The 25,546-nt window shown below is 42.1% G+C and overlaps 1 long non-coding RNA gene across 1 annotated transcript; it reads left to right on the forward strand.

The window, feature by feature from the left end:
* The first annotated feature begins 404 nt into the window (after window positions 1–404).
* LOC102149100 (uncharacterized) lies at window positions 405–25,152 on the forward strand. Its single transcript, XR_288094.4, has 3 exons — window positions 405–538; window positions 21,215–21,405; window positions 23,727–25,152. It is a non-coding gene; the product is annotated as an uncharacterized lncRNA (long non-coding RNA).
* The last annotated feature ends 394 nt before the right edge of the window (window positions 25,153–25,546 follow it).

Consider the following 25,546-nt stretch of genomic DNA (forward strand, 5'->3'; position numbering starts at 1 on the left):
TTTATGCAACGTCTGTTGCGTCACTCATCACTTCCTACGTAGCCGCAGTGTTCCTACGCCGCTAAAAGTAGTTCGCTCGGCCCCAGCTCCAGCGACGCACTTAGACCGTTCCGTTGAGCCCCAAATTTCTCAGATTCGGAAACAAGGATCCTAACAAATCAGCTCCCCTCTCTTCCAGGCGATCCTTCTCCTTTTTTAGAAAAAGGTAGGAAGATTTATCAGGCGGATGAATTCGAGTTACGAGGACCTTCCTCGAAAGCTCTGGAAACTTCCTTGCGGCGCCGGCGCTGATTGGTGAGGCGTGGGAAGGCGAGGCCGGCGCTGATTGGTGGGGGACGCGGCGGCTCTGTTGTTGCTGGGCTCCCGGCTGGGTGGTTTAGCGCCGACGTTGCTAAGTAACTGAGTGCGCGTGCGCCGCAGAAGCGCGCCTTCGGGGAAGAAGAGGCGCTTCCGGCCGGGGGTGGGGGAGGGGGAACCTTCGCTCCCGCCTGCAAAGACCCAGCCCCCACCTCTCGTTTTCAGGCCTGAGGCAAAGAAGGTGGGGACTCCGCGGCTGCTTTCCCGGGAAGGGTTCCCAGTCCGGGTTGGATGTGCTCAGGAGCGGGGCGGCGCGGCCTGCAGCTCTTCTTCTTGGCGTCTGCTGTGAAGCATAAGCCCCCGTCCCCGGGATCTTTAAAAACGCGCGCCCCTCACACACTGGCGGGTTTTTAGTTTTGCTCTCGGTTAGAGCAGCGTTGTGGAGCTTTAATCACGCTTCTTTACAGTTAGAATGCTTTTGTCCTACTTGATGCTCATAGGGCTCCGAGGAGAGTCGGTAAATTTAGACTCTCCTGGGGACTCCCTGCTGCCCCCTGTCGCGGAGGCGCAGCGCGGCGCCTGTCCGGCCCCACCGGGCTCGGTGCCCGGCCTTAGATCTGGCTCCTGGAAAGACTGCAAATCCCTTCGCCTCCTTGTTGTTTCTCCAGACTGTGGTAGGGGAAGAGAGAAATGTGGATTAGGGAGCTGAAAAGCCTCTTCGAGAGACGGGGAGTTCATGTACTAGAGAGGAACCTATTTTTCTCCCATTGGTGTGTTTGTTGTGCAAGCGACGTTGATGTGTTTGTGTGCTAGCTAGGACCACACAACTGGTTTCCAGCACCCCGGGTGTGGCCACTCGTCCCGCAGGGAGATAACCCAAGGAACGTGAGTAAGGCAGGGTTGTTTGGATCTCGGTGCCTCTCGGCCCTGGTTCTGAGTCATGGAGGTGAGGGTGTAAATAAACATGCAAGTAACGTTTGTCACGTCATACCTTCCTACGTAAGAAGTCGGCTAAAGATCTGCACAGCTTAGCTAGATATCACTTAGAGAAGGTCGTTAGTCATTGAGTTACAACATTTCTAAGCATAACATGAAACTGTGTCGATTAATGTACAATATAGACGGTATATGATGAGTTCACACGTAGACAGCTTTAAGTTCAGCTTACTAAAACTTGGTAAGATCTGCTTAATCAGGAGATAGAAATTAACAGTTTCTTTAAGATAATTTTGGACTTGGAGGTAGTTGGTAAAATGTTCATTTTACAAAGGATAAATTTTCACTTTTGTTAACATAGCAGCTAATCTGAGCTTGTTTCACCAAACAGCTCCTGTGAGTCATACGTGTTGATTGGTAGAATGATCTGGAATGGAGATCTCATGATCGATATGATGACTTCGCTAGGAGTTCTAGCAGTTCCTGGAACTAAGTTAGTCATACAACTTCCTGGTTTAATGTTTTCCCAAAAGTAGGTCATTTGGTAACCTCAACAAAGCAAATGTTTTCAGAAGGAGAGCAAATGCTGTTCTTGTACAGTAAACCAGATGAATTTTTTGTGGTCTGTTTATAAACGAAACTTTTAGTAATAACATTTCTGATAATTATAAAAGGTAATTTGTAAACAAATTAAAGAATAGAACACAAAAATCCCAAAGATCAGGAATTTGGTAATTTAGCACAATACTTGGCAGTGTGCTCAATAAATGTGTGTTCAGTGAAATGCAATTTTGCATTTTGTTCAACTAGAAAAACCCCCACAACTTTGTGACAGGCACTAAAATACAAAGCAGAAAGAGGTGGCACAGTGGTTAAGTGTGCACGTTCCACTGTGGCGGCCTGGGGTTCGCCGGTTTGGATCCCGGGTGTGGACATGGCACCGCTTGACAAACCATGCTGTGGTAGGTGTCCGACATATAAAGTAGAGGAAGATGGGCACGGATGTTAGCTCAGTGCCAGTCTTCCTCAGCAAAAAGAGGAGGATTGGTGGCTGATGTTAGCTCAGGAGCTAATCTTCCTCAAAAAAAAAAAAAAGCAGCAAAAAGAGGGTACTTATTTAGTCTCTATAGGCAAATAGTTTTTGCCTAGGCAGTTCCTTTGAAAGAAACAAAGAGGAATTGATTCTGAGATTCTAAGTGATTTTACCTGGCTAGATGTCTTTTAATAAAAATCTGTAAGATAACTATGGTTTTCATAATTCGTAATTGTTTTCTTTTTTCTTTTTTTTTTTTTTTGAGGAAGATTAGCCCTGAGCTAACATCCATGCCCAGCTTCCTTTACTTTATATGTGGGACGCCTACCACAGCATGGCTTGATGAACGGTGCTTAGGTCTGCGCCCGGGATCTGAACAAGGGAACCCCAGGCCACCAAAGCCACGCAAGGGAACTTAACCCCTATGCTACCAGTCCAGCCCCAGTAACTGTTTTCCTGACATTATCAGCTGATGTTTAAAATATGGAGTTAGTCTGTGGTTTGTGATCCTCATTTGGCTGTTTATCTCAGCAGAATTAGGAGACTAACTTCTAATTTATTACCAGCGAGTTAGAAACTTTGATGTTGAATGCCCAAATGAACACAGAGCAAGATTCTGCCTTGTCGGGCCCCGCCTTGGCCGGGTGGTTAAGTTCGAGCACCCTGCTGAGGTGGCCCAGTGTTTTGCAAGTCCGAATCCTGGGCACGGACATAGCACCACTCATCGAGCCATGCTGAGGCGGCATTCCACATGCCACAACTAGATGGACCATAACTAAGAATATACAACTAGGTACTGGGGGGCTTTGGGGAGAAAAAGGAAAAAAATTAAATCTTAAAAAAAATTCTGCCTTCATATTGGACCTCCAAATTACAGAAATCTGTCCATTTAAACATAGCTACTTAAAATATTTTTATTATCAAATATTACATACATATATCAAAGTTGGAGATAGTATAACAAACACCATATGACCACCACACAACTTTATTAAATCTTAACATTTTGGTATTTTACTGCAGCTTTTAAAATTATTTTATTGTAGCAAAAAATACCTAATATAAAATTTACCATCTTACCACTTTTCAGTTCGGTAGTGTTACCTGTATTCACATTGTTGTGTAACAGATCACTAGAGCTTTTCCATCTTGCCAAACTGAAACTCTGTACCCATTGCAGAACCGCTCCCCATTTCTCCCTCCCCCCAGCCCCTGGTAACCACCATTCTACTTTCTGTTTTTATGATTTTGACCACTTTAGATACCTTCTATATGAGGAATCATACATATTTGTCTTTTTGTGACTGGCTTATTTCACTTAGCGTAATGTCTTCAAGGTTTATCTATGCGTGTCACAAAATTTCCTTCTTTTTAAGGCTGACTAATATTACATTGTGTATATACCACATTTCGTGTTATCCATTTATCTGTCTATGGATATTTGGGTTGCTTCCATCTCCTAGCTATTGTGAATAATTCTGCTATGAACATGGTGTACAAATATCTGCCTGAGGCCTACTTTCAAATCTTTTGGGTATATACCCAGAAGTTGAATTGCTGGATCACATGGTAATTCTATTTTTGATTTTTTGAGGAGCCACCATACTGTTTTCCATAGCACCTACACTATTTTATAGCACCTATCAACAATAAAAGCATTCATATATATCCTTGTATACATGTGTGAGGAAATATGCCTAGGAATATGCCTAGGAATAGAATATTGTGAGATGCATCTTAAACTTTACTAAACTTTGCCAAATTGCTCTCCAAGTGATTGCGCTAACTTACACTCCCGTGAGCAATGTAGGAGAATTCCCACAGTCCTGTATCCTCAGCTACACTTAATACTGTCGGACTTTGAAAATTTTGCCAATCTGATGGGAAGATTTGTTATAGAAAACAAGATTTCAAAGTCTCCTTTCGTTTATAAATATGAGCCAATTTGTTTTCAGATGGGATTTGACTATAGGAAGGGAGAAATATTGAGGCAGATCTGACAATTTGGCAGATTTGGCCATGAGGGGTCCATTGGTGTGAGGCTCTGAGGAGCCTCTTGAGAAGAGGCGGTGAAATATGACTTGTAATTGGTAATGGAGGGGTGTGAGGGTATGAGTGAATGTTGGGTTAGCTCCTACAAACAACTTGCCTTTACAATTTTTGGTAATTTGTTTTTAATTTAAAAATTTGGCAATTATGTCAACTTTATCGAAAATTCTTTTAGGAACCTTAAGCAATGTGCTGCAGCGAAAAGAGCATGAGATTTGGAATCAAGTACAACTGTATCAGATTCCCAACTTGGTTTTACACCAACCCTATGACTGTATATATTTTACTTGACATTTTTAGCCTTTAGTTTTCCTATCTGTAAAGAAAAATTGTGGACCAGGTGTCATCCTACCTTGTCAAATTTGTTGAGTCTTTTTTTTTTCCTGCTTTATCTCCCCAAATCCCCTCTGGTACATAGTTGTATATCTTAGTTGCAGGTCTTTCTAGTTGTGGCATGTGGGACGCTGCCTCAATGTGGCCTGACGAGCGGTGCCATGTCCACGCCCAGGATCCGAACCAGCAAAACCCTGGACTGCCGTGGCAGAGCACGCGAACTTAACCGCTTGGCCACAGGGCTATCCCCATGTTGAGTCTTAAATCTAGGTAAATCACTTGGTCCTTAGTAGATGCTAAGCAAATGTCATTTGCTTCCCTTTCTCTTTGCCTTTTTACTTAGTTTCCTTTGCTTTTTACAGAGCTGCCTTTTGAAAAACTGGTATTTTCTTTTTTTCCAATACCTTTCTAGGGAGTTCTCAAATTTAGTCATATGTAATGTTATAATCCAATGTTACTGCCATAAAAAGAAAATTTAGTCAATGAACCAAGACACTGAGGCTTCCTGTATCAATTTCCCAACTTGTTAGAAAATTTTATTAGGTATCCAGAATGGACTAGGCATTAGTGACTATTATTTGTATGGATAAATAAATTAATTTTGTACCATTCCCTTAGACTTTAAGGAGTTATTCTTCATTTCTTTTTCTGATTACCATCAACTACTTCCCAGTTTGTTTTTTAGGGTCATAAACTTACTTTGAGATTTAAATGACATTTTAAACTTTTATTTATTGTGTTTAATATTTGCTGTCAAGGGAAATAACAGAATAGCTAGACAGTTTTAGCCATCTACTTTAGCTGTAGATGGTTTTACAAGTTGATATGTTGTTTTTGTTGGCTGTGTCACATTTGAAAATAGATTAGATTTGTTATGGGAGCTGTCTTGAAAGCAGCCCTTTGCCCCTATTTTGCTGTTGTAGGGGTTGGTTAGTACATCTTCTGATATATAAAGGAATCTTATCTCACATTTGAAATGCAGCAAATATGCATATTAAGTCAGCCTTTATATTAATCAGTTCTCGTTGGTATACAACAGTAGATTGTTTAGTACAGCAGATTTATAATCCATTATCATAATTTTCTCCAAGCAAGTATTCTCAGGTACTGTATGCTCTTGAAATTTGAATCCTGAGCCAAGAGAAAGACACTAGGTCTGCTAATTCATTCATTCACTCAGCAGACATTTGTAGAGCAACTTTTGGATGTGGGAGGCATTGGGATTGCTGACTGGGACAGGACGTGCACCCCACCCAAGAGAGTTGTGGTCCTAGTGCCAATAAGGTGGTTGTTGTGAGGACTGAGAGCTTTTACCTGAAAGAGTTGGTGGAGGATTCAATGAGTTAATTTGTATCAAGAGTTGAGAAGAAAGGCTGGCATTTAGGGAGTGCTTGATAAGTGTTAGGTACTATGTGTTGTCAATCTAGAAAGGCAAAAAGGGCTTAGTGGTTAAAGTACAAAGTACATTTTCTGGGTTGAAATCCTTACTCTACCATTTACTCATTGTGTAACTGTGGGTGAATTACTTAACTTCTCTGGGCCTCAGTTTCTTCATCTCTATGGTAGAGATAGTAACAATACCTAGATTGTAGAGTCTTTGAAGGTTAACTGAACCTGCCTCATAAGGTTGAATTTATAGAGGTAGAGTACTTAGAGCAGTGCCTGGCACATGGGAAGCACTCAGTACGTGTTAGGTGTATAAAAAAGGAGAAGTACATGTAGACTTCTGCGGAGGCCCAGAGGAGGAAGGAGCAGTCTAGTGACTTGGAGGAGGGTGGGAGAGGAACCCAAAGGTTATGACGAAGGTATTCTTTAGAAACCCAGTCATGAGGAGGAGTAGGATTGTCCAGGGAGGAGGGAGGAGGTGCACAATGAGAAGGCATGCTATGTTGAGGAAATGGCAGGTAGCTATGCATGTTTGGGATTTAGGATGGCTGCATATGGGCCTGTGGTTTGGGAGAAGCAGGCAGAGCTCAACTCTCCAGCAACCTCACTACCTCCAGGCATACTGGCCATTCCAGCCTTTCCCCACTTCTGGACCTTTCCACTTGATGTTTTCTTTGCCTAGAACTCTTGTCATGGCCACTTCTGTCTCATGTTTTAGGGAGTATATGTGTCACCTCCCCAGAAAGACAACCTCTGACATCCACCCCTGCTCCCAGACTCAAGCATAGCACCTTGGTTATTTCTTTCATAACAATTTTATGTTTATCCAGTTCATAATTATATTGCTTATGTGGTTGTTTATCTCTTTGTCTCCCCTACTAGAATATAAATTCCATGAGGGTACAGGCCATGTCTCTCAGGTTTATTACCATACCTCATACTTAGCCAGCTAGCATAGAGCCTGGTACATCATCAGCAATTAATAAATATTTGTTGAAAGAATGAATGACTAATGAAGGACCTGCCTTGCTATGCTAAGGACTTTAGATTCTTCCTGTGGGTGATCTGCATGGGAAGGACATGATCATATTTGTGTTGTAGAATGATAACTTGGTGACATCATAGCAGGTGAATAGAAAAGAGATGAGATTAGAGACTAGCACGCCAGAGATGGTGGCAGTTGTTCAAGCAGGATATGATGAGCATCTGTAAGTACACCAAGTCAACAAAACCCAGCATCCCTAAAGAAAGCAGGAGGAAAGAACCCATCAAATCAAATAAAAACAGAGCATTGTTTATTTGTACTTGGTCATTGTTTCAGAAAAGATCCAAGACTACTGACTTAAATGTATATAACATAATAAAATAAAAGAAAGGTAAGATGGAGAACTTATAGTAAAGGGAAAAGAAAAAAGAGAAAATGAAGTTAGGAGTGAGATTAGTATATAAAATGCTGGCTTTGAAGTCTGTCTTTTTGCCAGAGATGGGCCACAGATTTAGTGTTTTGGTGGGATTCCGCCCCCCCCACCCCAGCCAGTGCAGAGGGAGACACAACCAATTATATAATTAATAAGTCCATGTTATGAAAAAATAGTAGTATGGCCATACAATGGAATACTACTCAGCAATAGGAAGAAATGAACTATTGATACTCATGAATCTCAAAATAAGTGTGCTGAGTGAAAGAAGCCAGACAAAAGGTACAAACTGTGTGATTCCATTCCATATAAAATCCTAGAAAGTGCAAACTAATCTATTGAGAGAAAAAGCAGATCAGTGGTCACATGGGGATGGAGGCAGGAGAAGGAATGAGGTGGGATGGATTGCTAAAGACAGAACAAACTTTGTGGGGCAAGGGAAATATTTATTATCTTGATTTTGGTGATGGTTTCATGGGTATAAGCATATATCCAAACTTACCAATTTATATCTTTAAATATGTGCAACTTATTCTGCATTATTTATACCTCAATGAAGCCATAAAAAAGTTAAATTAGACAAACATCTGGCAAAGTAATCCCTTAACCAGCTCAGGTAAATCCTTGAGGAGCATGAAGATATCTCAGGAAGTAAAAGTAAACTGACTTCAACAATAAAAATATTTTAAAGGATTTTTAAAAGATAAATAGGGGCCAGCCCTGTGGCCGAGTGGTTAAGTTCACGCTCTCCACTGCGGCAGCCCAGGGTTTCACCCGTTTGAATCCTGGGCATGGCCACGCTGAGGCGGTGTCCCAAGTGCCACAATTAGAAGGACCCACAACTAAAAATACTCAACTATGTACCGGGGGGCTTTGGGAGAAAAAGGAAAAAATAAAATCTTTTAAAAAAAAAATTTAGGTTAAAAAAAAAAAGAGGGCCTGGCCCAGTGACTCAGCGCTTAAGTGCGCATGTTCTGCTTGGGTGGTCTGGGTTCGCCGGTTCGCATCTGGGTGACATGGCACCACTTGGCAAGCCATGCTGTGGTAGGCGTCCCACGTATAAAGTAGAGGAAGATGGGCATGGGTGTTAGCTCAGGGCCAGTCTTCCTCAGTGAAAAGAGGAAGATTGACAGCAGTTAGCTCAGGGCTAATCTTCCTCAAAAATAAAAAGATAAATATCAGAGTCTCCTTTTATAAAATATAAAGATCTATTTACCCAGTCTGAGACTTCTTAAATAATGTTAATGTACCAGACATTAATGTCACTCTAATGATCCCCTCTGTTTGAATTTATTTGACCTCAAACAGAAGCAAAAGAATAGATTCCTTAATTACTTTGGAATTAAGTGCTGCCCTCTGAATCCAAACAGATATATTGTCAGAGGATGTATCAGAAGACATTAATAGTAATGAACCTGCGATAACCAAGGGTCACCCTAAGTAATGAATGCCTCAAGCAGGACTCACGTCTTTTCCACGTTTTCCTAATCCTGTCAGACATATAAGATATGCTCCCTTGCTATACTGTATTGAGAGAGAGATCCTCCCAGCTGCAGATTTAATTATCCCTAATGCAAGTTTTCCAGAGACTCTTATCTGTAGGGTATGTATAGCAGATTTACAAAAAATAGCAGCAGTTGAGCCAGCCCTGATGGCCTGTGGTTAAAGTTCGGCATGCCGCTCTTCAGCAGCCTGGGTTTGGTTCCTGGGCATGGAACTGCACCACTCGTCTGTCAGTAGCCATGCTGTGGCAGCAGCTCATGTAGAAGTAGAAAGACTTACAAGTAAAATATACAACTATGTATGGGGGCTTTGGGAAAAATAGAGAGAGAGAGAGGAAGATTTGCAACAGATGTTAGCTCAGAGCTAATCCTCCCCAAATTAGTTAATTAATTATAATAATCAGCAATCAATTTATGCAGTTCTGAAGCAGGAAAACTATGTGTGTGGTGTGTGTGTGTCTCTACCCTAGGGACAGAAAATACTAAAGAGAGGAATATGAGCACACAGAACTGGTTACCATAAGGTGAAAATGATTCTAATTGTGTTGATTGTTATGCCAGGTCCTATGCTTAGCGTTGTATCCCTTAATCTTTCCAACAAAATAACTTCTCAAAGTAAATAATGCGATTATGCCCATTTTATAAATACTTGGAAAAAAATAGATAGGTGGCCTGCAGTCACACAGCTAAGAAATGGCAGAAGTGAGATTTCAACCCAGATTTGCCTGATTCCAAAGCCCAAATACTTAATCCCTCTGCCAGTTGTCTCCAGTGGCTCTTTATGGTTGCTAGAAACAGGCTGAAAATTTAGTGCTAAACTACCTAAGTGGCCAAAGCAAAGAGAGAAACATGATTAGACAATATCACACTGTCCCCAAGATATAGACGAATTGATTGTTCAAGAGAATAGAACTTTTTCTGAGAGAAATGTCTTGTGTAGGTTCTTACAAAGAGTATTCTCTGTGATAAATGGATAAAGCCCTCCACTGCATCCCTCCAGTGGGGAGAATGAGGAATTTTACTACAATAAGCTGAGTGAGTTCCAAGGATCTAATGTAGAGCACGGTGACTATTGTTAACAATACTGTATCGTATACTGGAAAGTTACTGTATTGTATACTGGAAAGTTGCAAAGAGAGTAGATCTTAAATCATCTTAATTTAATCATGATCATCACCTCGTACACCTTAAACTTTTGGGGTTGTACTGCCCTCAAGTCGATTCCAATTCCTAGTGAGCCTGTGTGCAGCAGCGTGGAACCCTGCCCGGTCTGTGCCATTCTCTCACCTTCTGGGGCTCTGTCAGACAATGCTCTGCTGCTATCCACAGGGCTTTCATGGCCAATTTTTGGGAAGTGGCTGGCCAGTTCCTTCTTCCTAGTCTGAGTTATTCTGGAAGTTCTGCTGAAACCTCACCATGGGTGAGACCCTCCTGGTATTTGAAATACCAGTGGCATGGCTTTCAGCATCATGGCAACAAGCAGCGACCACACTATGACAACTGACAGTCGGACGAGTGGTGTAGTTTGCTGACCAGGGAATGAACCCAGGCCGTGGTGATGAGAGCACTGAATCTTAACCAGACCACCAGGGCTGGCTTACCTTAAACGTATACAGTGTTATTTGTCAATTAAATCTCAGCTGGAAAGAAATAAATTTTACTGCAGCTATTTCCTGTGCTGGCCCTTGATATAGACTTGCACCCAGATGTTCTGTAAGGGTCCAACCCAGTTGGTGCAAATCTCAGGTGATATGGCTTGGAACAAGAGAAAAAAATATCTGGACAAATAGATGGGCCACATGCCCTCTGGTCAACCTACCAATAATAATGTGTCTCAAAAGCAGTCTTTGTTAAGGATGGGACAGCAAAGAATTGCTCCAGGAACAAATCCAAATGCTCTTAGATATTCAAGGTTGTCTTCAATTGCACCCCACGCAAATATCTCACCTAAGCAGTCATCTGTGTCCCCAGCACACAGCAGAATTGGACAACTTAGTGCCTGTCCTGAAGTAGCTCATTATCCAGTTAAAATGAAATACCATATGAGAAACCCTATAACAGGACAGCTTGTAAGAAACAATGGTGACATAAAGGATGTGCTCAGCCCCAGCTAGTAGGGATTGGGGAAGGTTTCCCTGGGCAGACCCTTGAGTTGGATTAACCAGGATGCCAAGGTAAGGGTCAGCCCTCCTAGCTCAGACACACAGCTCCAGTGCAGGCTGCTATCTATTTAGATAGCAATGGGCTTTGAGGTCTGGCTGTTTGTTGGGAGATCTCCCTCATCTCGTCGTTGTTGGATTCCCTAGCCATGTAGAAGATAGTTTTTCTGATGCCTCTTCTGCATTCAGGCCTGCCAGCCCCAAGCCAAGCACAGTGCAGTCTAGAGTGCGTATGTTCCATAGCTCGAGAATCCAGGAACTCAAATTACATCACTCATTGCTTGTCACTCCTCTGCTTCCTATTATACTTAGAATAAAATCCAGATTCCTTACCGTGGCCTACAGGCCCAGCATGGTCAATGTATGCCTCCCTCTCAACTTCAACCCCCTTCATGTCCCCTTCAGTCACTTTAATCCTGCCATGTCAGCCTTCTTTCCGTCTCCCAGACATGCCCAGCTCATGCTGGTCTCAGGGCTTGTGCTATTCCTTCCGCTTGGACTACTCTTCCTTTTTTCTCATCATTCAAGTTTCAATTCAGGAGTCCCCTCCTCAGAGAGGCCCCTGACCACCCAGTCATACTACACTGCAATATACTTTTATTGTCTTCAGAGCACTTATCAATACCTGAACTTATTCAGTTCATTCATTTCTTTTACTCCCTGTACTTGGAAGCCCCATGAGGTCAGAGGCTCTGTCTTATTTATGGCTGCCCAGAGCAGTACCTGGCTCAGAGTTGGTGCTCAATGAGAATCTGCTGGCTGTCTGATGTACTGCCTCTCAGATCAGCCAACTGTTTCTTCAGCAAATGGGTCAATGTCTGGGCTCCAACAGAGGGCGCTGTGGCACAGGAGAAGGTGTGGTTCCCGACTGTGCCTGGATGAGGCCTCCAATACACAAATGTTCTCCCTCAGACACCAGAGGACCTGATCAGGCACCAGTGACCTTTTTGGTGCAGAGAGTCAGTCCCTTACTCCAAGGAGACACATCTGACTCTGGCTTCAGCAGCTGTGGCCCTTATCTGGCTCATTGGGTGGCCATGTTCTGCTTCCAACCCCTTGGGTATATCTCAGAACAAAAAGAAAAATGAACAAATAAGATGGATGGATGTTTAGGGTGTGATTCAGGAAAGAAGGGTTTAAAGCACTCTGTCCACAGTACTGAAGACATGAAAAGCCTTGGTGACATCGAATGAATTAATGCAGGGTAGAGAAGCAGGAGTCTGTAAAGTCCAAGGAATGTAAAAAGGGAGTCACCTTGGGGGAAGAGTTGGGGTTCAGGCCCCAGAATGGCTCCAGAGAAACCCTAGGCACTAAGGGACAAGAAAGTATTCTCGGAGGAATAGGAAACCGTGGCCTGTTTCGAGTTTTTGTTTTTTGTTTTAATAACAAAACCAATGCTCACTATTAGACCTCTGTTGAAGTGAGGGATGAAAACAGAAACAGTTATGGCACAATAAACTGTACCTATCAGCCCCTCAACAAGCTAGAATAAGAAAAAAAAATTTATTAACTTGCCCAAATGAAGAAACATACCATATTTATGGATTGAAGTACTCAATGTTGTTAAGATGGCACTTCTCCCAAACTGATCTATAGATTCAATGCAGTCACTAGCAAAATCCCAGCAGGCTTTTTAAAAATAAGATTTGACAAGTTGATCTTAAAATTTATGTGGAAACAGAAAGGACCTAGAATAGCCAAACCTATTCTTTGGGAAAAAATGAACAAAGTTGGAGTACGTACAGGATTTCAAACTTACTGTAAGGATGCAATAATCAAGACAGTGTGGTGCTGGCATAAAGATAGACATATCGATCAATGTAACAGAATAGAGTCCAGAAATAGATCTTCCTATTTATTCACAACTGACTTTCACCAAAGCCACCAAGGGAATTCAATGGGGAAAGGATAGTCTTGAATGAATGGTGCTGGAGCAATTAGATATGTATATGCTAAATAAATAAAGAGAAAATAAACTTAGATATTTGCTTCACATGATACACAAAAATTAACTCAGGATGGATCATAGACCTAAATGTGATGAAAAATCATAAATCTTCTAAAAGAAAATAAAAATAAATAATTATGACTCTGGCTTAGGTAAAGAATTTTTTTTTTTGAGGAAGGTTAGCCCTGAGCTAACTACTGCCATCCTCCTCTTTTTGCTGAAGAAGACTGGCCCTGAGCTAATATCCGTGCCCATCTTCCTCTACTTTATATGTGGGACGCCTACCACAGCATGGCCTTTTGCCAGGTGGTGCCATGTCCGCACCCGGATCCGAACCAGTGAACCCCGTGCCACTGAGAAGTGGAACATGCGAACTTAACTGCTGTGCCACCGGGCCAGCCCCAAGACTTCTTAATTATGATACCACAGATGTAATCCATAAAAGAAAATATTGATAAATTGGAATTAATTAAAATCAAAATGCCCAAAACCTCATATAGAAATATGATGGATAACATTTTTGCAAATAGAACTCTAAAATCATTAGATACTTTAATACTGTTCTCCCTAGGAAATCTTCAGGGTTTGTGGCCAGTTTGGATGGAGTTTTTATTAAAATGGATAAGCACTAGCGAAATATTTCTATGACTTTAGATAGCTGTAGCTATATGTACCAACTTAGAGAGCTTGCCTGGGTTTTTTCAGAAGCCTCTTGATCATTTCTCTTGTCTTGATTCTCTCATTCATTCCATAAATTTATTAAGTGCTTACTATGTCCCAGGCACAGGTCAAGGCCCTGAGGTCATAATGCTAACAAGACAGTCAGAGTTCCTGGTTCACAGAGCTTGCTTTCTAGTGGGGAGCAGACAAAAGAACAAAACCTTCTTTAATATGTTAGGTAGTGATGAGTGCTATGGAGAAAAGTAAAGCCAGGGTTACAGAGATGTGCTGCAGCTATTTTAGATTGCATGATGCCCTCTCTGAAACGGGGATTGAGCAAACACCTGCTTAAAGTTAAGGAACCTGTCAAGCAAATAAGGGGTATGGGGTGGGGGACAGATTCCTGCAAAAACACAGCGGAAGAATCCTTGCTTAGTTCAAGCAATGTGAAGGAAGGTGTGACTGGAGCACCGAGAGAGAGGAAGTAGTGAGAGGTGAGCTGGGGGGTGGGGAGAAGTGCCGATTATGTGTGGATTGGTATAGGCCATGGTAAAGAGTTTGGATTTTATTCTAATTTTGATGGGAAGCCCCCTTGTCTTGTTTACTGTTGCAGCCCCAGGGCCATGAACAGTACCTAGCACATAGATATCATTTTTTTCCAAATTGATCTATACATTTAATGCATCTTCAATCAAAACTGTAACAGGATTTTATGGGGGACTTGAAAAGGAAATCTAAAATTTAAATGGAAGTACAAAGGGCCAACAACAGTCAAGACATTCCTGAAGAATCAAGATAGCAAGCCTTTATTACATTATAAAATTGTAATAATTAAGACAATGTGGTTGGCTCAGGATTAATGAAACAGACTAGGGAGCTCAGAGAAAGAGCCATGCATGTATAAAAATCTAATATACAAAGAGTGGGGAAAGGAACGACTGTGGTGCTGGGACAATCAGAAAAAATGAAGAGAGATCCCTATTCTGCACCATACCCAAAACTAAATTCTGGGTGGATTCAGGTCTTAAATGTGAAAGGGAAAACTTTATATTTTTTAGAAGCAAACATAGGCAAATATCTTTATGACGAAGGGAAAGAGGTTTGGTAAATCTTTCATAAATTTAGCTACATTAAAATTAGGGACTTTTTTTCATCAATATACCCAATAAAGACAGTGAAAAGGCGGCCATAAACTTGGAGAAGATACTTGCAACACATAATTCACAAGGATCAGTATCTAGAATGGGGCTGTCCAACAAAGCATTCTGCAACAATGGAAATAGTCTATGTTTGCAATATCCAATAGCCACTAGCCACACATAGCTACTGAGCACTTGAAATATGGCTAGTGAGACTGAAAAACTGAATTTTAAATTGTATTTAATTTTAATTATAGTCACATAATACTAGTGGCTACCATATTGGATAGCAGAGATCTAGAATTGTTACCAGCGCTTTGGGTTCTTATTGTTCCCTAGGATGGAAATCAAGAGAGACAACAGACAAGAGTAGAAAAATAAAAGTTGATTAGCTTGTGCACAGGAGAGGCTCAAGGGTGCAGGCGCGGAAAGGAAAGGGGCAGGTGACCAGCTCATTAGGGAGTGGGATTGTGGAGCTTTCATTAGGCAACGGCTGGGGAGGAGGGCCTTGTCATGGCATGTAGAGGTGGGGTTGTGCTTGCGTCTGCACTGTTGTTCAACATGCCACCACATGCGTTGCATGTATCATTAGCATGCTAGCTGTCTACCCCGGGTGTGATTTTTAGTATGGTAATGAGGCTAGGGTCACCTTCAGTGGACTCCTGGGTGCTAGGGCGCATGTCTAAGCCCAGGAGAGTCCAGAGGCTGTGGAATGTGGATCTTGGTAGTCTCTATCTGATTGTCCTGGCTTGCGGATTGGTTAGGGGTCTTATATTGTTAGGCCAGGGGCCTTGCAGATGGCCCTGTCTCATTAGGCTGGTCTCAGAATACATAAAGAACATGAAAGAAGAAGTAGGATGGAATAAACATAAAAAATTGCTCAACCAGATTAGTAATCAGGAATATACAAATTAGAACCACAATGAGATACCATTTCACAACCTCCAGATGTGCAAAAAGTAAAGTCAGATAATATTGATATCGAACCTGCAGTGAGTTTGCTCACCCATTGTGCAGCAAGCCAATCTCTGACACCGGGTGTAGTGGAAGAAAGTAGGAATTTTATTATTGCACAGCACTGAGCAAGGAGAGAGGGCAGCTAACACTGAAATCCCAAACTCCCCAAAAAGCTGAAAGGAAGGTTTTTATTTGGGGTTCTAGGTAGGGGAGGGGGTGCATATGGCCTTGCTGGTCGGAGCTTTTCCACTATCCTGTGTTTGGCCTTGCAGAAAGGAGGGAGCCCGTGACCTTGCTGTTCAGCAGCTTTCCCACCAGCCTGTAGCTCCTTTGTGAGGAGGAAGCGGAGGAGATAACGAATCCAGATGCTTGTCCTTGGCTGTGTCTGTCTCCATGGAGGATAGTGGATTTTGGAGCCAGGAAGCCAGGAAGTAAGCAGGGAATATGTGTTTTGGTTTTAACCCCATATATGCTGGGTTTAATGTAGGGAAACTGATATCAGGGCTAGTATCAATATCAATTGTTGGATAAGATGTGGAGCAACAGGAACTCTTATCCACTGTGATGAGAATATAAATTGTTACAACCCCTTTGGAAAACAAAATCAAACATATGAATATCCTAGAGCCAGCAATCTCACTTCAATTATTATAGAGGAAAAATTGTCCTAGACCTGGCAAGTGGGGTAATGTAATTTGCAACCTCCTCTGGGAAGTCAGTAGCATTGCTAATAAAATATTTAAGCAATTTTATGATAGATTGTAATCAAATTAAGATCTCTCCTGAGAAACTAGATACCCAACTAAGTTGACTGTCAGCTGTCAGTCAAGAGTATAAAGATCTTTAATTAGACATTTCTTTTGTATACAATCTAACAATGATTACTGTGATGTTGTGATTTATGGAAAGAAATTGGTTGTAGTCCCCATTCCTATCACAGAGCTCCTAAAAGCCTTGGAATTTTTTAAGTGATCACAATGATAAAGATATCTTTTGTTATTCATAACAAGCTCCTTTCAACCACCCCAGAGTTTATGTTAATAAGGTGACTTTTGGAAAGTCCCTAAATTTGGGGGCTGATTGCCATGGGAACCAAGCATATTATTAGAAGCTTGGAAATTTCAACCCTACTCCCCCACCTCCAGGGAGGGGAGAGGGGCTAGAGGTTGAATTAATCATCAATGGCCAGTGATTTCATCAATTATGCCTACGTAATGAAGCCTTCATAAAAATCCCTAAAGTACAGGGTTCAGAGAGCCTTTGGTTGGTGAACATGTGGAAGTGGGAGAGTGGTGTGCTGAGAGGGCATGGAAGCTCTGCGCCCCTTCCCACATACTTTGCCCTATGCATCTCTTTCATCTGGCTGTTCCTGAGTTATATCCTGTGTAATAAACCAGTAATCTAGTAGATAAACTGTTTTCCTGAGTTCTGTGAGCCAATCTAACAAATTAATCAAACCCTAGGAGTGGTTCGTGGGAACCTCCCATTTATAGCTATAGCCAGTTGGTCAGAAGCACAGGTGACAACTTGGACTTGCAGTTGGCATCTGAATTGTGTGTGTGGGGGCGGGGGGCACAGTCTTGTGGGACTGAACCTTTAACCTCTGAGATCTGATGTTAACTCCAGGAAGATGGTATCAGAATTGAGTTAAATTGACACCCAACTGATGTCAGAGAATTGCTCAATATGGTATAGGGGATCAGAATTGGCCACCCCGAAATTTGTCTCTTTGGCTTATTTTTAAGAACAAAAGACTCTGAAAGAAATTTTGAGTCCTCCCCCACCAAACTGCCTAAAAAAAATTTAAAATAAAAGGCCTGTCCCCAGGACAGGCCATCATCAAAGATAACTCTGGGAGAGTCCTTGCTAAACCCACTCTTATCAAAGTTCTGTTTACCAAACATTTGCTTTTCCATATCCATGTAAATTGCCTCCTTCCGCTTTGAAGCCCCAGACCACTACCCCCAACACTCTCCTTTGTCTTTAGCTGAATGATATTTAAGGTGGCAGCTTCAGCCATTCTGGTGAGTTACCCAGTTTTCCTGGGTGTCTCCCATGTATACATACTATAAAGCTTTGTCTGATTTTCTCCTGTTCTGTCTCATGTCAATTTAATTCGTAGGCCAGCCAAAATGACCTAGAGTGGGTAGAGGAATTGTCTTCCTCCCCTACAATGGAAATCCCCCTCCTCCCCACATCTGGTGTCAGAAGTAAAGGTTGAGAATAGAGGAGAAACATGAAATAATTTTTTCCTTTAAATTACCTAGTCATTTTGATGCAGGGTCAGCAAGCCAAGGAGTCGAAAGAAGGATTTCTTGGACTCTCAAGTTCTGGTAGTAGTGCTCCTTTATTCAGAGAATAGTGTGGGGACAGGACCCATGGGCAGTGAAAGGCTGCAGGCATGGGGACAGGACCCGTGGGCAGTGAAGAGCTGCAGTGTTGGGGGTTAGGGCTAAATTTATAAGGCATGGGTACGTGACTTATTTTTACTAGACAAAGGGAAAATGATGTAAAATGTCATTAAATGGTATTAGTGCGGGTGGGGTCTGGTTATTGTGTGGCCGTATAACTTTAGATATGAATCCGGTTGTGTAGATCGGCATGTAGGCCAGGACGCCTTGGGCTTCTCTCCCTCGGGGAGCCTTGATCTGCATCAATTTTTCCTCCTTTAAGCATTTCTATTGTCGACTGAAGTAGAGTCTAGGTGATATTAGTGAACAAGTTTATTCGGTAATCAGCAAAAGGAGTTCAAAGCCTGTGAAAACAGTCCGACAGAGCGCTCTGATGGAACTGCTCTGAGGTGTGTGAGGTTAAGTGCAGATGATATCTTTCAAAAACAGTGTATGTGCAGGGAAGAGGACAAGAAAAAAACCTTACAACTACACTTAAAAAAGAGAGAGAGAGTACATCTGGGCTTTTCTCTAGGTGACACATTGAAGGTAACGTAAACAAGAATTCCTTGGTTGTGCATCAAACAAGTTCCGAGATGCTGACGTCCTCTGTGTTCTCTATGTGTGGAGGGGGCAAGGACCAGGGTCCCTCATTATTCCTTCAATCTCTAAGAAGTGCAGCTGGGAAACGGGAGAGCGAGGTGCCCTCTGTCTCTGCTGCTGTGGATCTGTCCAGCTGCCGTCCTCGGTCGTGAGGTGTGGGGCTGCAAGGACGCTTGACACAGGCTGAAGATGGCCTGCGCGGCTGCTCCACAGGGCAGCGTGGATTCTATTGTACTGACTTAAAGCCTGTGCAGTTTGCTTGTTAGATTCGCCTGTTAGACCAGGGAGAGGGGTCCCTAAGATCTGTCCTCAATACCAAGAGAGAAATCTTTGATTTGGTCTGTCAGAGGCCTTTGTTCTTACAGCAAGACTACAATAAACCTTGGCACATGCTCGTGATTAAATTATCTGAAAAGATTTTTAAGAACTTTCTGTCCTAGAGAATTCCTTGCACATGTGCACCAGGAGATATGAACAGGAACTTTCTTTCTTTTTTTTTTTTTAAAGATTTTTATTTTTTTCCCCAAAGCCTCCCGGTGCATAGTTGTATATTCTTAGTTGTGGGTCCTTCTAGTTGTGGCATGTGGGACACCGCCTCAGCGTGGCTGGATGAGTGGTGCCATGTCCGAGCCCAGGATTCGAACTGATGAAACACTGGGCTGCCTGCAGCAGAGTGCTCGAACTTAACCACTCGGCCACGGGACTGGCCCTGAACAGGAACTTTCATATCAGCATTGTTCATAATAGCAAAAACTAAATATATATATATCTGTCAACAGTGAAATGGAGGGCCAGCTGTGGCCTAGTGGTTAAGTTCAGCATGCTCTGCTTTGGCAGCCTGGGTTTGCAGGTTCAGATCCTGGGCACAGACCTGCACTACTTGTAAGCCATGTTGTGGTGGTGACTCACGTATAACATAGAGGAAGATTGGCACAGATGTTAGCTCAGGGCTAATCTTCCTCAAGCCAAAAAAAAAGAGGAAGATTGGCAATAGATGTTAGCATAGGGCCAGTCTTCCTCAGGGGAAAAAAAACAGTGATATGAACATTGTGGAAGGTTCATACAATGCAATACTATTCAACAATGACTACACATCATCTCCAACTATACACATCAACATGGATGGATGAATCACAAAAGAATAGTCTCAAAAGAATTCAAACAGTATTATTTCATTTATATAGAGTTCAAAGGAGACAAGACTAAATAACATATTGTGTGTATAATAAATATATGACAAAGATTAGCACAAATGTCAGGATGGTGGTTACCTCTTGGGGGCGAGGGAAGGAGATGTCAGGGAACAGCAGAGAAATTGATAAAGCTCCATTCCTTAACTGAGGTGGATGTTCTTTTTATTATTATTTGAAGTCTATGTATACATTATGTTCATTAGTTAGTACAATAATAAAGAGTTAAAAAATTGCTCTTGCTGCTGTGCAGGAGTCGACTGGGAGGAGGGGAAGTGGAAGCAGAGAGCTCAGCTGGGAGGCATTTGCAGTAGCTCGGAGTCCAGTGAGTGCAGTGGACGTGGAAAGAAGTTTAGGGCAACCAAAGTCATTCCCTTTCGCTTTGGCACGAGCTCTACCACCTGCTAGCTGTGTGAGTGTGAGTGAGTTACTTATACTCACCCTCCATTTCCTCATCAGAAAAATGTGGATAATAATAGTGCCTGCGTTGTGAGGATTATTAGACAAGGTATGCAAAGTGCTATAGCAGTCACTTTGTACTTAATGAGCACTCAGGTGGTACTTAGTAAGCACTGGTATTTAGTCAGCACTCAGGACCACCACATAGAGCTGCTCTGGAAGAAGGGATCTTTTTCTAACTCACTCAGAAGCATCAGTCATCTTGCCAAGTCCTGTTCCTGCTAGCTTGTGTCTGCCCAGAGGAGATTTCTTTTTTTTTCCTTTCTTCCTTCCTTTTTCTTTTTTGGTGAGGAAGATTGACCCAGAGCTAATGTCTGTTGCCAATCTTCCTCTTTTTGGCTTGAGGAAGATTGTCCCTGAGCTAACATCTGCACCAGTCTTCCTCTATTCTGTATGTGGGACACCACCACAGCATGGCTTGATGAGTGATGTGTGTGTCCATGCCCAGCATCTGAAACCACAAACCCCAGGCCACAGAGCAGAGCATGCGAACTTAACCACTATGCCACCGGGCCAGCCCCAGGCTTCTTTTTATAATCAGCCCAAAAGTTAGGGGTGCCCCTGCAAATGCTCAGAACACAGAATTTATCGCTAGCATGTTAGTAGGAGAGACGTAGATATTGAGGTAAATAGCAGCAGAGAAAGAAATTAGGCCTGTCCCATGAGCTGAGAAATTTGGGTGCTCCTCCCATGGTTGAGAGAGGACAGCATGGCCAGCCCTCCCTAACCTCTGTCAAATGCCTTTCCCACTGCAGGTAGCTGGAGTTTCTGCAGGCCTTTCACGCCTGAGGGTACAAAACGGTGCCCTTAATGCCCTTATCTCTGTGGCTGTTCCTACCTGGTCTATACAGCACAGGGCCTCCTGCCCCCTCGTGGCCAGTGTGGATTCTGCACACTCCTAGGAGCTAAGCGACACAGAATTCTGTTGGGTGCGGAGCAGCATCAGGTACTATTAATCTCAAGCACAGACAAATCATACCTGAAAAGCACGTTTACATAGGAGGGCACTGTTATTTACTCTTTTATGCTTCTATATTTCTAACAATTCTGTCCCAAATCATGGGAATTTATGCTTTAGAAAAGAGCAAATTGAACACACTATACTATTTTCAGATTCCTTTTTCTTAAAATCCTGTACAGATTTGTCAGGGGTTTTTTTTTGTTTCCCTTTAGAGTTGAGTGTTGCATCTGTTCTCCTTCTGTGAGCACACCACATACTAGATCTGTTTCTCCACATCCTGAGTCACCAGAGACCTCATCATGTTGGTTCAAGCTAGAACCAAAATGCCCACTTAAAAATTTTTTTAAATTATGGTAAAATATACGTAACATAAAATGTACCGTTTTAACCTTTTTTTTTTTTTTTTTGAGGAAGATTAGTCCTGAGCTAACATCTGCCGCCAATCCTGCTCTTTTTGCTGAGGAAGACTGGCCCTGAGCTAACATCCGTGCCCATCTTCCTCTACTTTATATGTGGGATGCCTGCCACAGCATCGCCTGTCAAGCAGTGCCATGTCTGTACCCGGGATCTGAACCAGTGAACCCCGGGCCGCTGAAGTGGAACATGTGCACTTAACTGCTGTGCCACCAGGCTGGCCACCATTGTAACCTTTTTTTTTTTTTTAAAGATTTTATTTTTTTTTTCCTTTTTCTCCCCAAAGCCCCCCGGTACATAGTTGTATATTCTTAGTTGTGGGTCCTTCTAGTTGTGGGTCCTTCTAGTTGTGGCATGTGGGATGCCGCCTCAGCATGGCCTGATGAGCAGTGCCATGTCCGAGCCCAGGATTTGAACCGGTGAAACCCTGGGCCGCCACAGCAGAGCACATGAACTTAACCATTCAGCCATAGGGGCGGCCCCTTAACCCTTTTTTACGTGTACTGTTCAGTGGAATTAAGTACATTCACATTGTTGTGTAACCATCACCACCACTATCCATCTCTAGAACTTTTTTCATCTTCCTCAACTGAAACTCAGCACCCATTAAATGATAACTCTCCATTTCTTAGCAGCCACCATTCTACTTTCTGTCTTTATGATTTTGATTTCTCTAGGTACAAAAATTCCCCCTTTTTTTCTTTTTTTTGAGGAAGATTAGCCCTAAGCTAACATCTGCTGCCAATCCACCTCATTTTTGCTGGGGAAAACTGGCCCTGAGCTAACATCCATGACCATCCTCTTCCACTCTACACGTGGGACGCCTATCACAGCATGGCGTGCCAAGCAGTGCCTTGTCCGCACCCGGCATCCGAACCCATGAACCCTGGGCCGCTGAAGTGGAACGTGGGAACCTAATCGCTGCACCACCGGGCCGGCCCCCAAAATTCCCACTTTTGATTTTCACAGGCGGGCTTTTGTATCGTAAGTCTGCTGTCATATTATATATCCATGATGTACAAATTATGAGGAGTTCTTCACTTTATATTTTTACTTTTGTTTTAAAATCTAGGAAGAATTTTTTTTAAAGATTTTATTTTTCCTTTTTCTCCCCAAATCCCCCAGGTACATAGTTGTATATTCTTCGTTGTGGGTCCTTCTAGTTGTGGCATGTGGGAGGCCGGCTCAGCATGGCTTGATGAGCGGTGCCATGTCCACGCCCAGGACCCAAACCGGCAAAACCCTGGGCCGCCGATGTGGAGCGCGAGAACTTAACCACTTGGCCATGGGGTCGGCCCCTAGGAAGAATTTTTTATTGTGGTATAATATACATAAAAATTTTCCATTTTAACCCTTTTTAAGTGTATAATTCAGTGACTTCAGTACATTCACAATGTTGTGCAACCATCCCCACTATGCATTTCCAGAACTTTTTCATCATCCCAGACAGAAACTTTATACCCATTAAACAATAAGTCCCCATCTTCCCCTCCCCTCTCCCCTGGTAACCTCTATCCTACTTTCTGTCTCTATGAATTTGAATCCAGGAAGAATTTAATGTCACTTCTAGCAGGGAAAGTTGCTCATATTAGTTTGGCTACAGGAGTATATACGTTTCCCATTGTCTACATATGACATTTTAGTTCAGAAAACAGCATATATTAAATAGAAGTTATAATTTATCAACTCTTAACAAAACCTACCCAAACTCATGGAAGTTACTAAAAGAGTACAATAGCCAGAGATGATGAAAATACTTTCCAATGAAGGGCCTAAGAAAGCAATAAGATTCTATGATGAGTCTTTGAGTTCATTCTGCTTCTGTGGTTGTATTTTCTTTTTCATTTCTAATGTATAAATGTGTATTTTGTTTTCTCTTTTTTCTTTATCAGGCTTGAAACCTAGATCAGGTGTTTATCTTGTTGACACCCATACAGGAGTAATAAAAAGAAGATACACCCATATATATACACTGGCAAAATCCCTGAGGTCCATGGGTCAAGGGAGAAGCATACAAGTTTTCACACTGAAGGAAGAGGCTATTTGCCAAAAGGAAAGCAAATAAAACCAGCATTAGAATTCTCATTTGCTACACTGAAAACTAGAAGACAGTGGAACGATATCTACAAACTGAAGAGAGAAACTGCAGCTAACAGCCAAGAATCCTGTTCGCAGACAGAATGTTAATTCATCTTTTGGGGCAAAAGAAAGACAATTTTAGACACTCAAGTGCTCAATACATTGACCATGGATCCTAGCTGAGGAAAGTACTTAAATTTCTCCAATCAGCTGATAATTATATTAGAAAAGAGATCTCAATATTGGGCAGATGAAGAGTACAGTACCTCTTGTGAACAATTAATTCTGTAATACATATATCAACGGATAATTTATTCATTCAACAATTTGAGGGCCATGCTCAGCAGCAACTCTTGGAGCTGATAGTATGTTATAATATTAATGAGATAAGAAATACACGATGTAAATGTTTAGTAAGGAGTTGTCAAATGCAAGATACACTTTAGAGCAGCTGGGCAGGAAGAGCCAATGGGAAAATGAGGAAGTAAAATTACAATTTCTAAAATTTTCCTCTGGGTGAAGGGGTGGGGGTGTGAGTGGGTAAAATGTTTTGAGAAACATATTTCTTGATCAATTTTGAAATGTTACTAGAGGAATACAGGTTTCATCATAACTATTAGGTATGAAAACGGAAACACCAGCATCATGGAGACAAATGTTAGAACTGCCAAATTAACAGGAGGGCAAAAAAGGAATGAAGAGAAACTTTTCCAAGCCAATTCAAAGAAAAAGAATCAACAAGATAAGATATAAAATAAACAGAAATAAATGGATAGAATAAAGCGCAAAGATTCTAGTTCAATAATAATTGCATAAGAACTCAATTCTCCTATTTAAAAAAACAAAGACAACAGATTGAGTTTTTAAAAATCTCCCTATTGGGGCCGGCCCCGTGGCCGAGTGGTTAAGTTCTCGTGCTCCGCTGCAGTGGCCCAGGATCTCGCCGGTTCAAATCCTGGGCGCAGACATGGCACCAGTCATCAGGCCACGTTGAGGAGGAGTCCCACATGCCACAACTAGGAGGACTCAGAACTGAAAATACACAACTATGTACCGGGGGGGATTTGGGGAGATAAAGCAGGAAAAAAAAAAAGGATTGGCAACAGTTGTTAGCTCAGGTGCCAATCTTTAAAAAAAAAAAAATCTACGTATTAATTATTTGCATTGGAAAGTGTTAAAGAAGAGTTGAAAACAAAGGAATGGGTAGATATAGATTGTATAAATACAAACAAAAAGAAAGCAGGAACGGGATATTATCATCAGATAAAATTGAAATCAAGGCCACATACATGAAAAAGTACAAAAAGGTTATTATTTAATAGAAACACATAATATTGTACATGTATGTATAATGTAAAAGAGTATACATTTTTCATACTTGTAATTAAAATTCATAACTATACATAATCTATAAAGACAACCTAAGAATCATAGATGTTTATGCACCAAATATGGCCAAATACATAAATAACATTGATTTTCAGAATTTAACTAATTAGGCAAAAATAAAGCAAATCAAGGACCAGCCCCATGGCCGAGTGGTTAAGTTTGTGTGCTCCGCTTTGGCAGCCCAGGGTTTCGCCGGTTCGGATCCTGGGTGCTGACATGGCACCACTCATCAGGCCATGTTGGG

Source organism: Equus caballus, chromosome 11, assembly GCF_041296265.1.
Source record: "Equus caballus isolate H_3958 breed thoroughbred chromosome 11, TB-T2T, whole genome shotgun sequence".
Lineage (NCBI taxonomy): Eukaryota > Metazoa > Chordata > Mammalia > Perissodactyla > Equidae > Equus > Equus caballus.